At 35.4% G+C, this 14,259-nt stretch overlaps 1 pseudogene; it reads left to right on the top strand.

Annotated features, from left to right (window-relative positions):
* Window positions 1-12,468: 12,468 nt before the first annotated feature.
* On the top strand, window positions 12,469-13,262 carry LOC112408283 (RING finger and CHY zinc finger domain-containing protein 1 pseudogene; annotated as a pseudogene).
* The last annotated feature ends 997 nt before the right edge of the window (window positions 13,263-14,259 follow it).

The following is a 14,259-nucleotide window of genomic DNA, read 5'->3' as shown; positions in this document are numbered from 1 at the left end:
TTCTATGAAATATAGATTTCAACAAGATGCTAAATATTCTTTGTGGCTTACATATTATAAATCTGGGAAACTATCTGATTCATACCTGTATCAGCAAGAAATGATAAGAATAAATGGATTAATTTTTATGAAGTGGTTTGCACTCTTCTCAAGAAATCCTGGCACAAATTCAAAACACCAACGTTCCAAAGTAATTAGTTTCACTGTCCCCTGGAGTAAGAATATTCATGCATCATTATCAAACTAGACATTCAGAAGCTATTTAGCACTGCTATAAAAATAAGCTATGTTGACTTCAATACATCCCAAGTACTTTTGAACCAAATTGCCTTGTGTTTTTCAAGTACTTGAATTGTTTTGTAAAACACAGCTTACAGTTTTCTGTAATAATAATTAATTCTTAGAATATATTTTAAATAATTAATAAGTCTTGTTCAAGACCAGATAACTGCTTTTCAACTCTAACATACTAATGATGTATAAATATATCCTCCATAAACATATTTCCCAGGTTTTATTCTCTCTTTGAAAAAATCCTTTCTCACTGAAACAACAACTATTTTGAGTAAGCTTTCAGCTCAGGTTCCAACTTCCAACTGTTTCCACACAGTCTTTGTAAACAACATTTAAATATCTGTATACCATTCTACTGGGTGTTTGTGCCTTTCCTTAGCCATTTTCTTACTGATAGTATGAGATTATTGCCTATTTTATCCTCTTATAGTAAGCACATAAAAGTATCTTTGTGCATAATTTTCTCATTCTTGGATTTAAGATTGTTTCCTAAGAACAGACATTTAGAAGTAGAATTTTACTGAGCCCAAGAGTGTTAAAAATGTAATGGCTTTTAAATGCATACTGCTAAATCGTTTTCCAAAATGGTTGTATCAATTTATATGGTCACAATCAATGTATGAGAGTGCCTGTTTTACTCCACTCATATTATGCTATCAGAATCAAAACAATAGGAATATTGTCTATAAAAACAAAAACTGGTGACTCTTACTTGTTTATACAGAAGTATTCCAATGAAGCAATAAATGGATTATACTATCTATTCATGAGATTTGAGGTTAAACATTGTGCACTGTATATACACATTTATCTGTGCTTTTTTTCTGAAATCTGGGTAAAGTCAGAGTAAAGAAGTGATTATGGTATAAACAACAAAAAAAAAATCATATAGGAGATGACAGCATGGCTTTTAGAAGTTTGAAGTGGATACAAGATGGAAAGGGAATGTCAAAGGCAAGCACGATAATTCTTGCTTGAAGGGCTCTCACATTTGAAGACCAGGTATGATAGAGGTAGGATGAAACATGGACTAAAATGAGGAGAATGAACTGAAAGTGTTTGCAAGCATCTTAACCACAGGGCCCCTTCCCAGTCCTGTATAGCCAAGCATCTGCCTCTTTCACTCCTTGCAAAAGAATAGAGTTTTATTTGATGGAAAAATTGAACTAGATGCTCTATACCCAAGGATACCCAAGGCACAGTAGAAGAAGGACAGAGTCTGGCATTAAAAAAGCTAATAAGGGAAAGTCTAAAACCTCTTCTTACATAATAATACAAGGGAAATGTTAATGTCTTAAATCAATAACTCAGCAAATAGAAGTATAACCCTATTATTTATAGCCAAGTATAACAGGAAGTTGCCAGAAAAAAAACAGTTACAAAATTTAGGGGAGAGGGATTCAGAGTTAGTGAGAAATAAAGAAGGGGTCAGTTGTTTTTCCTTATAGTTAGACTTGTAAAATGTATATATTTACTTTGATCCAAAAAATGTGTCTGGAAAATAAAACATGGTAATAAAGGCTACCTACTTGAATGAAAGGACCAAACTTTATATTATTTTGGACAGTTTCTTATTCCTGGGTCCTAAGGGTAATGAGGAGGGCAATTAAGCAGAAGGACCTTGGCTGATGAACTTATCTTTTGCAAGTCTGGCTCCACATATTTCTTATGTTTTTTCCAAGTAGACAAACCAATACATTAAAGCAGGTAAGGCAACATGAATATATAGGGACATATGGGTTATTTAATGCCCAAACTTACTGAATAGTCACTAAATAACAGCCCAGCAATATTTGGAAAGAAGGTCTCACTTTCTTAGGTATGCAGACTCCAGCTAACCCTTTTCTAAATCTCTCATATACATTCCCTCATACCCTCATTTTGTTCATTTATTTGTTGTTGTTGTTGTTTGAAGCATAATTGACCTACAATGCTATGTTAGTTCAGGTGCATAACATAGTGATTAGATATTTCTATGCATTACAAAATGATCCTCACAATAAGTCTAATTACCATCTGTTATCATACAAAGTTATAATGTTATTGACTATATTCCCTATGCTGTACATTTCATCCCTGTGACTCATTTATTCTGTAACTGGAAGTTTGTACCTCTTAATCTCCCTCATCTATTCATGTCACTCATCTTCCCCTCTGGAAAGCAACTGTCTTTTTCTATGTATCTATAACTTTGCTCTGTTTTGTTATGTTTGTTCTTTTGCTTTTTAGATTATACACATAAGTGAAATCAGACAGTAAGTGTCTTTCTTTGTCTGACTTATTTCACTCAGCATAGAACCCTCTAGGTCCATTCATTTTGCCACAAACGGCAAGATTTCATTTTTTCGCATGCCTGAGTAATATTCCATTGTATACATATACCACATCTTCTTTATCCATTCATCTGTTGATGGACGCTTAGGTTGCTTTGATAAGTGTAAATATTGGCTATTGTAAATAAAGTTGTGATTAACATAGGGGTGCATATATCTTTTTGAAGTAGTGTTTTTGTTTTCTTCAGAAAAACACACAGAACTGGAATTGCTGGATAGTTCTATTTTTAATTTTTTGAAGTTTCCTTCACTGTACAAAAGCTTTTTAGTTTGATTGCAGTTCCATTTGTTTATTTTTGCTTTTATTTCCCTTGCCTGAAAGGACATATCCAAAAAATATTGCTAAGACTTATGTCAAATAGCATACTGCCTATGTTTTCTTCTAGAAGTTTTATGGTTTCTGGTCTTAACGTTTAAGTTTTTAATCCATTTTGAATTTATTTTGGTAATTGGTGTGAGAAGGTAGTACAGATTGATTCTTTTGCATATATCTGTACAGTTTTCCAAACACCATTTAATGAAGAGGCTGTCTTTTCCCCGTTATATATTTTTGCCTCCTTTGTCATAGATTAATTGTCCATATAAGTTTATGTTCATTTCTGGGCTCTCTTTTCTGTTTCATTGATCTGTGTGTCTGTTTTTGTGCCAGTTCTACACTGTTACAATTACTATTTGAATATATATATATACTGTTTGAATAATATAGTTTGAAATCAGGAAGAGTGATACCTCCAGCTTTCTTCTTTCTCTTGGGAAATTTTTTTTTCTTTTGTCTTGGGAAATTGTACATTCCTAGAAATTTATACATTCCTTCTAGTTGTCTATTTTATTGTCATATAATTGTCTGTACTAATCTCTTATGAGGCTTTGTATTTCTGTGGTGTCAGTTGTAACTTCTTTTCTATTTCTGTTTTTATTTATTTGGGCCCTCTTTGTGTTTTTCGATGAGTCTGGCTAAAAGGTTTATCAATTTTGTTTATCTTTTCAAAGAATCAGGTCTTAGTTTTATTAATATTTTCTATTATTTTTTCTAGTCTCTATTTCATTTGTATCTGCACTGATCTTTATTATTTCTTTCCATCTACTAACTGTGGGATTTTTTGTTCTTTTTCTTGTTCCTTTAGGTGTAAAGTTAGGTGTTATTTGAAATTTTTCTTGTTCCCTGAGGTAGGCTTATATTGCTATAAACTGGTCTCTTAGAACTCCTTTTACTGTGTCCCATATAGACTGTTGTGCTTCCATTTTCATTTGTCTCCAGGTACTTTTTAATTTTCTCTTTGATTTCTTTAGTAACCCACTGGTTGTTTAGTAGAATGTTGGTTAGCTTCCAAATTTTTTTAGTTTTTTTCATACAGTTGATTTCTAGTCTTGTATTTTTTTGTGGTTGGAAAAGATGTTTGATATAATTTCAATCTTCTTAAATTTATTGAGACTTGTTCGTAGCCTAGTATGTAATCTATCCTGGATAATGGTCCAAGTGTACTTGAAAAGAATGTGTTTTCTGTTGCTTTTGGATAGAATATTTTATATACATACATATATATATAATACAAAGAGAGAGAGAGAGAGAGAAATCTCCATCTGATCTAATGTATTTTTTAAGGCCAGTGTTTTTGTATTGATTTTATGTCTGGATGATCTGTTCATTGATGTAAATGGGGTGTTAACATCCCCTACTATTATTGCATTGCTGTCAATTTCTCCCTTTAGGTTTGTTAATATTTGCTGTACGTATTTAGGTGCTCCTATGTTTGGTGCATATATATTTACAATTATTATATCTTCTTGTTGGATTGATCATTTGTCATTATGTAATGTCCTTCTTTCTCTCCTATTACAGTCTCTGTTTTAAAGTCTATTTAGTCTGATATAGGTATTGCAGCCCCCCCCCACACCTTTCTTTTCTTTTTTTTTTTTTGCGGTACGCAGGCATCTCACTGTTGTGGCCTCTCCCGTTGCAGAGCACAGGCTCCGGACGCACAGGCTCAGTGGCATGGCTCACTGGCCCAGCTGCTCCGCGGCATGTGGGATCTTCCCAGACCGGGGCACGAACTCGTGTCCCCTGCATTGGCAGGCGGACTCTCAACCACTGCGCCACCAGGGAAGCCCCCACCTTTCTTTTTATTTCCTTTTGCATTGAATACTTTTTTCCATCCTCTCACTTTCATTCTCTGTGTATCTTTGGATCTGAAGTGAGTCTTTTTAGGCCACTTCTATATGGGTTTGTTTTTTTTTTTAATCCATTCATCTACTCTATGTCTTTTGATTGGAGCATTTATTCCATTTACACTTATGAAATTATTGATAGGTATGTACTTATTGCCATTTTGTTAACTGTTTTTGGATAGTTGTTTTTTTGTTTTTTTGTTTTTGTGGTACGTGGGCCTCTCACTGTTGTGGCCTCTCCCTTTGTGGAGCACAGGCTCCGGACGCACAGGCTCAGCGGCCATGGCTCACTGGCCCAGCCGCTCCGCAGCATGTGGCATCTTCCCAGGCCGGGGCACGAACCTGTGTCCCCTGCATCGGCAGGCGGACTCTCAACCACTGCACCACCAGGGAAGCCCTGGGTAGTTTTTGTAGTTCTTTTTTGCTCCTTTCTTCTGTTTGATCACCCACCTTGTGACTTAATGACTATCTTTAGTGTTATGTTTGGATTCCTTTCTCTTTTTTGTGTGTGTATCTATTATAGATTTTTGGTTTCTGGTTATCATGAGATTTAGATATAACATATATAAATATACACATATATATGATTATTATAAGTTGATGATCTCAAGTTCATATTAACAACCCCACTTTTTTACTCCCCCTCCTCCACATTTAATTTTTTTTTAAATCATATTTTACATCTTTTGGTCTGTGTATCCCTTATCTAATGATTGTGGATATAAATGTTTTTATTGCTTTCATCTTTCAACCTTCCTACTAGCTTTATAAGTGTTTGATCTCCTACCTTTACTCTATATTTGTCTTTACCAATCAGTTTTTTCCTATTTCTAGTTGTAGTATTTTTCATATTTCTAGTTGTGGTCTTTTCTGCTTAGAGAAGTCCCTTTAACATTTTTTGTAAATCCAGTTTAGTGGTGCTGAACTCTTAGTTTTGCTTTTATGTAAAACTCTTTATCTCACCTTTAAATATGAATGATAGTCTTGCCAGGTAGAATATTCTTGGTTGTATTTTTTTTTTCTTTCATCACTTTGAATATATTGTGCCACTCCCATTAGGCCTGCAAAGTTTCTACTGAAAACTCAGCTGATAGCCTTAAGGGAGTTCTGCTGTATATAGCCAGGTGCTTTTCTCTTGCTGCTTTTGATATTCTCTCTTTATCTTTAATTTTTGCCATTTTAATTACAGTGAGTCTTGGTGTGGATCTCTTTGGGTTCGTCTTATTTGGGACTCTGTGCTTACTGAACCTCTGTTTCCTTTCTCAGGTTAGGAAAGTTTCTGCCATTATCTCTTCAAATAAATTCTCCATCCCTTCCTCTCTTCTCCTTCTGGGACCTTATCATGCAAACGATAGTATGGCTGATTTTCTCCCATAGATCTCTTAATGTATCCTCATTTTTGAAACTTCTTTTTTTCTTTTCTATATTGAGCTTTTCTGTTCCATTATTCTATGCTCCAGTTCACTCATCTGTTACTTTGTTAGTTCCTTCTAGTGTATTTTTAAATTTCAGTTATTGTATTCTTCAGCTCTACTTGGTTCTTCTTTATATTTTCTAACTTTTTGTTTTATTTCTCACTGTGTTTATACATTCTTCTCCTAAGTTTTTTTTTTTTTTTTTTTTTTGTGGTACACGGGCCTCTCACTGTTGTGGCCTCTCCCGTTGTAGAGCACAGGCTCCGGATGTGCAGGCTCAGTGGCCATGGCTTACAGGCCCGGCTGCTCTGTGGCATGTGGGATCCTCCTGGACCGGGGCACGAACCCACGTCCCCTGCGTTGGCAGGTGGACTCCCAACCACCGCGTCACCAGGGAAGCCCTCTTCTCCTAAGTTTATGATCATTATCTTGAATGATAAATACCCCTTGAATGAGGGGTTCAAGTAGATTGCTTATCTCTTCTTCTCTTAGTTCTTCTTCTGTGGTTTTATCTTGTTCCTTCTCTTAGAAAATATTCCTCTGTTGCCTCATATTACTGAATTCTCTGTTTTTATTCCTTTGTATTAGGTAGGTTGGTTATGTTTCCTGATCTTGAAGTGGCCTTATGTAGGAGACACCCTATGGGGCCCAGCCACACATTTCCCTCTGGTTGCCAAAGCTATATGTCCTAGGGGTGCCCACTATGTGAGTGATGTGGGCCCTTCTGTTGTGGCAGGGCTTACTATTGTGGGCATGCTTGTATGCATGGCTGGTTCCTGGCCTTGTTGACTGCCAGGCCCTTCCTTGCATGGAGACTGCTGGCCACTGGTGGGCAGGGCAATGTCCCAGTATGGCTGGCTGTGTTGCAAGGAGTCCTGAGTATGTTGCTGTCCCACTGGTTGGTGGGCTGGGCCCCAAGTCACCTGGCTGCTTTCCCATGCCCTCATTTTGGCTTGGTGTCAGCAATGTTTCTCAAACAGTCTACTCAGAATAAGTAAGTCTCCTTCTGTCATTATTATTTACTTTATTTAGATGTGCTTTTCATTATGATGTCATTTTGATAAGGTGAAGGTCCTATTTCCAGGAATGGTATATATGCAAAACAGCTTTAATCTTTAATTTTCATAATGAGCTACAAGCTAGTTTTTCTTGAAGTGGTGAGAATACTAACCATTCTGCAGTTCTATCCATTTACTCTTTTAAATTATCTCTTCCCAAATTCTGACTGACCTACTCTGTTTATAATGAAATTACTAACTTAAACCTTTCTAGTTCTATGAGAGAAGTTGGATGCTATTCCAAACTTTTTATAAGTAGATTCCACTTTTTAGAAAAATTCTCACTCCACACACTAAATTTGGCATTTCAGTGAAGTTTTAATAATTTATATAAGATTAAAATGGTGTATTACAGGTATCTGTCTACAGCATTCTTGTGCACTGAAGTGTACATAAGAATTTGTATGAGGAGTTTATTAACAGTACAAGCACCTGCTCCTGCCCTTCCTTTTTGATCAGTAGGCCTGGAGTAGGACCTTAAAGTGGCAGCATTTGTAACCAGTACTCTGATGCAATTAGATTGAGAACCACATTTTGAAAAACATTAGTTTAAGTGCTTTTCTTCTGTGTGTGAGGAAGTGACCTAGCATTTCCCATTCAGAAAATACTGTCATACCTAAAGACATTCAATTTATCTGAATATGTGGGGACAACTATTCCATAAGTGGACATAGAAATAAGCACTTTAGATTGTGAATTATTGAAATATAAACTTAGATGAAGAAAAAAATAACACCAGTATCAGGAAACCCACTAAAATCATCTAAAATAAAGAGGAAAATAAGGATTATCTCATGTTTATTGATCAAGTTTATACTTGACTAATAAATGAAATATTGGTAATTTAAGAGAACCCAATGTAATGTACTCTTTTAGAGATAACTTTCAATAACTTTCATATGAATGTGATTAAGAGAAAAAATGACTAGTGCTAATTAAAGTTGAAGTAGTTTGAAAATATAAAATGGAAAGAATGCATAAGTGAATTTTAATGATTAAGGATAATTTATGCATATATGTGGAATCTAGAAGAATGGTACAGATGACCTGGTTTGCAAGGCAGAAATACAAACACAGATGTAGAGAACAAATGTATGAACACCAGGGGTGAAAAGCACAGGGTGGGGGTGCGGGGGGGAGGTGGTGGGATGATTTGGGAGATTGGGATTGAGATATATATATATATATATATATACACTAATATGTATAAAGTAGATAACTAATAAGAACCTGCTACATAAAAATAAATTAAATTTAATAAATAAATTTTTTAAAAAAGGATAATTTAACATGCTGCTACTAATTGTGATGTTTATTATGCTTGGTTAAACATAGGGAATTTTTCTCCATGTTCCTTACTTGTTTTTTTGTATGTCTTAAAGTATCTTAACCTTCCAATGAGCCTTTCTGGCTAAATTTATAAAAATGGAGCAGAGAGATTTTGTTAATCATGCCAGCTAACTCTTTTCTTCAAATGCCAGCAAAATCTATGTGGCAGCCTGGCAAAAATGACTGATACATTTGATCCTTTCCTGATTAATTCCCCAGGGCACCCTGCATCTATCCAGAGTAGGGACTGGAAATCTTCACAGAACCATCTAAACACTATGATTGGAGGTCAGCTTTACATATTTTTGTCTCAGTTTGAAGTCATATCAATTTCAGTTTTCTAACTGCAGGCAACTGAAATTTAGTGTTGATTTCTATTCTGTTGATATTTTTGATTTGATTTGATGTTGTGAAACACTTAATAGGCAAAGTTCTAAATTTTACTATTTAATTTCCAAAGATGAAGTAAATACTCTTATGGGAAGGTGAGGTCCTAGAAGACTCATCCAAATACCAGAAAGTAGTCTTCACCATGGAGCAAATGGGGAGTGACAGAGTTCTGCCTGCAGAGAGAACCTGAGGTATGTTTTCTCAAGATGCTTGACCTCTAAGCTTCTCTTACAAAGGTGTCTGAAAGCATGCCTCCTGTCACATTCTTATCTTGAAGTTCATCTCTGTATTCTAGTATTATGGAATGGGAGTTTCCAAATCTGTATTGCTTTTGCTGCATCCTCAACATTTTGATCTGCTATATTTTCATTACCAGTAAATTCACAATATTTTCTAATTTCCCCTGTGATTGACTTAAAATTTTTTTTCACAAATTTGGAGATTTTCTACTTACTTTTTCCTTAGTGAGCTCTAATTTAATCTTACAGTATTCAGAGAACATACACTGCTCTATTTTAAATCTTTGAAATGTGTTGAGACACGATTCATGGTCCAGAATATTTTGGTAAATGTTCTATGTGCAACTGAAAAAAAATATTTTTCTACGTTTGTTGAATGTAGTGTTCTGTAATCTCTATTAGGTCAAATTGGTTAATCATGTTGTTTCATTGTGCAATGACTCTGCTTTTTCTATAAGTTACTGGGAGAAGTGTTATAAAATCTCCAACACACACTGTGGATTTGTTGATATCTCATTTTAGTTCTGTTACTTTTTAGTTTATATATTTTAAAGCTATTTAATTAAGTTTATATAAATTTATTAATATTATTTATTCCTGCTAAATTACCTATCATTAGGAAATGTCTCTCTTTGCCTCAGCTGTTACTCTTAATTTTAACTACTTTTGTGCTATATTAATATTATATGTTAATATAAATTAAAAATATGATATATAATATTAATACAGCTACACTAGCTTTGTTTTGCTTGCATAGCATGCTTACATAGCGTGTATGTCTGTCTATTTGGGGAATAAAATATTGCTCTTTTTGTTCTATTTGTGGCATTTTTTTATTTGCCCTTTTATTTCTCCTTTCCTGGCTTTTAAAAAAATAATTGCATATGTTTTATTATTTCAACATATAATTTCTATTATCTGACTTGCTATGACTTTTATTATCATTCTTTTACTGGTTATTTCGATATTACAAAAGACACCAAAAATACCTAGGAATAAACTTAACCAAGGAGGTAAGTGAAAGACCTATACTCTGAAAGCTATAAAACACTGATGAAGGAATCTGAAAATGATACAAAGAAATGGAGAGACATACCATGTTCTTGAACCAGAAGAATAAATATTATTAAAATTTCCATACTACACAAAACAATCATAGAAGATAACATAGGCACAATACCCTTTGACATAAATTATAGAAATATTTTTCTAGATCTGTCTCCTAAGGCAAAAGAAATGAAAGCAAAAATAAATAAATTGGACCTAATTAAACTTAAATTTTTTGCACAGCAAAGAAAAACATCAAGAAAATGAAAAGACAAGCTACTGAATGAAAGAAAATATTTGCAAATGATAAAACCTGTAAGGGATTAATACCTAAAATATATAAACAGCTCATACAACTCAGTATTAAAAAAACCTAACAGCCCAATCGAAAAATGAGAAGAATACCTAAATAGACATTTCTTTAAAGATACATAGAGGGCCAACAGGCACATGAAAATATGCTCAACATCATTAATTATTAGAGAAATGCAAATCAAAACCACAATCAAACCCGTCACCTATCAGAATGGCCATCATCAAAAACGCTACAAATAATAAATGCTGGAGATGGTGTGGAGAAAAAGAGACCCTTCTACACTGTTGATGGGAATGTAAATTGGTGCAGCTACTATGGAAAATAATATGGAGGTTCCTTAAAAAATTAAAAGTAGAGCTATCATATGATCTGGCAATTCCACTCCTGGGAATATATCTGGAAAAGATGAAAACTCTAATTTGAAAAGATACATGCACCTTAACATTCATAGCAGCACTATTACAATAGCCAAGGCATGGAAACAACTTGAGTATCTATCAACAGATGATTGGTTTAAGAGGATGTGTGATATAAATATATATATATATATATATATATATATATATATATATATAGAGAGAGAGAGATACAGATATATATATATATATTTTTATATATATATATATATATATATATAAATAGAGAGAGAGATGTACAGATATGTATATATCTATAGATATATATACACACATATAAGAAATATTATTCAGCCATAAAATAGAATGAAATTCTACCTTTTGCAACAATATGGATGTAGCTAGAGAGTGCTATGATTAGTGAAATAAGTCAGACAAACATGTATCACAATGTCCACTGCAGCACTATTTACAATAGCCAGGACATGGAACCAACCTAAATGTCCATCGACAGATGAATGGATAAAGAAGATGTGGCACATATATACAATGGAATATTACTCAGCCATAAATAGTAACGAAATTGAGTTATTTGTAGTGAGGTGGATGGACCTAGAGACTGTCATACAGAGTGAAGTAAGTCAGAAAGAGAAAAACAAATACCGTATTCTAACACATATGCATGGAATAAAAAAAAAATGGTGCTGATGAACCTAGTTGCAGGGCAGGAATAAAGATGTAGACATAGAAAATGGACTTGAAGACATGGGGTGGGAAGGGGAAGCTGGGGCGAAGTTAGTAGAATCGACATATATACACTACTGAATGTAAAATAGATAGCTAGTGGGAAGCAGCAGCATAGAACAGGGAGATCAGCTCAGTGCTTTGAGATGACCTAGAGGGGTGAGATAGGGAGAATGGGAGGGAGGCTCAAGATGGAGAGGACATGGGGACATATGTATGCATATGGCTGATTCAGTTTGTTGTACAACAGAAACACAGTATTGTGAAGCAATTATACTCCAATAAAGATCTATTTAAAAAAAGACAGGGCTTCCCTGGTGGCACAGTGGTTGAGAGTCCGTCTGCTGATGCAGGAGACATGGGTTCGTGCCCTGGTCCGGGAAGATCCCACATGCCACGGAGCGGCTGGGCCCGTGAGCTATGGCCGCTGAGCCTGCGCGTCTGGAGCCTGTGCTCTGCAACAGTGAGAGGCCCACGTACCGCAAAAAAAAAAAAAAAGACAAATACCATATGTTATAAGTAGAATCTAAAAAACAAAACAAATCAATATATACAACAAAACAGAAAAAGACTCATAGGTATAGAGAACAAGCTAGTGGTTACCAATGATGAGAGGGAAGGGAGGAGGGGCAATATAAAGTTATGGGATTAAGAGATACAAACTACTGGGGAGCTGTACCCAGGAGGGGGTAGGGTAGAGCTGTGATGCTTCTCAGGGCGTAGCTTTCGTCCTGGGGGAAGGGTCCGTGGAATTTGAGGGGAGGTGGAAGAGGTGGAGGAGATGGCGGCCTCGGCGCAGGAAGACGGCGCCCGTGGGCAAGCGCAAGGGCGGCGGGGCTGCGAGCGCTATGACAGAGGATGTCTCCTGAAGGCACCATGCTGTGACAAGCTTTATTCTTGCCAGTTGTGTCATGATAACAATGAACATCGTCTGCTAGATCACTTTAAAGTAAAGGAAGTGCAGTGCATAAACTGTGAAAAAATCCAACGTGCACAACAGACTTGTGAAGAATGTAGCGCATTGTTTGGAGAACATTATTTTAGTATGTGCCATCTGTTTGACAAAGACAAGAAACAGTATCACTGTGAAAACTGTGGAATTTGTAGGATTGGTCCAAAGGAAGATTTTTTTCACTGTCTGAAATGTAATTTATGCCTCACAATAAATCTCCAAGGAAAGCACAAGTGTATTGAAAATGTTGCCCGGCAGAATTGTCCAATATGTTTGCAGGACATTCACACATCTGTATTGTTGCTCATGTCTTGCCATGTGGACATCTTTTACACAGAACGTGTTATGAAGAAATGTTGAAAGAAGGCTACAGATGTCCATTATATATGCACTCTGCTTTAGATATGACTAGGTACTGGAGACAGCTGGATGATGAGGTAGCACAGACTCCTATGCCATCAGAATATCAGAACATGACTATGGATATTCTCTGCAATGATTGCAATGGAAAATCTACAGTCCAGTTCCATATATTAGGCATGAAATGTAATATTTGTGAGTTCTACAATACTGCTCAGTCTGGAGGATGTAGAATTTCAGTAGATCAGCAATGACCAGTCTATACTGCACTGGACAACTCAGCATTTTCTGATATAGATAAAGGCTATCTTTTTATCATGATGCATCAGAATCTGTGCATTAGAGTTGATGTGTTTTGCATTAGTGTCACAGGGTAAAATCATATTACAGGACTTAGGGACTCAGGGTCTCTTTATAGAATTATCACAGCTCTACATTGAATGAAAGCCACCATGCTTGTGTTTTGATTGGAAATTCCTTTGGTGTCAGTTGTTTGGAAGTTAATGTTTGCCACTGAAATTCACATCCATAGATGTATTATACTCACAAGGAACTTTGTTTTAAGTGACGCTATGCACACAGAATTCATTTCTAGTTCTTGATAGAACTGTACTTAATTCTCAGTATTATTCTTGACTTTTTAAGGGGTGTGCTATGAGAATATGTTCTATCTTACTGTTAAAACCTAACTACATATACTTTAGAACTTTCTAAGACAGTCCTTTGGATCCTGTAAATGTGAATTTCAATGTAATAACTGCTAATAAAACTATATTGAAACAGTAAAAAAAAATTTAAAAATTAAAAAAAAGAGATACAAACTACTATGTAAAAAATAGATAAGCAGCAAGGATATATTGTATAGCTCAGGGAAATATAGTCATTGTTTTATAATAAAGTTAAATAGAGTATAATCTATAAAAATATTGAATCACTATGGTGTACACCTAAAACTAATATAATATTGTAAATCAACTACTATTCAATAAAACTGAATTAAAAAATATTTTTAGGGCTTCCCTGGTGGTGCAGTGGTTGAGAGTCCGCCTGCCGATGCAGGGGACACGGGTTCGTGCCCCGGTCCGGGAAGATCCCACATGCCGCGGAGCGGCTGGGCCCGTGAGCCATGGCCACTGAGCCTGCGCGTCCGGAGCCTGTGCTCCACAGCGGGAGAGGCCACAACAGTGAGAGGCCCGCATACCGCAAAAAAAAAAAAAAAAAAAAAAAATATTTTTAAAGACAGCCATAACTTATTATCAT

This window comes from Neophocaena asiaeorientalis, unplaced genomic scaffold, assembly GCF_003031525.2.
Source record: "Neophocaena asiaeorientalis asiaeorientalis breed wild unplaced genomic scaffold, Neophocaena_asiaeorientalis_V1.1 scaffold644, whole genome shotgun sequence".
Lineage (NCBI taxonomy): Eukaryota > Metazoa > Chordata > Mammalia > Artiodactyla > Phocoenidae > Neophocaena > Neophocaena asiaeorientalis.
This window is presented reverse-complemented; position numbering and strand designations above follow the sequence as displayed.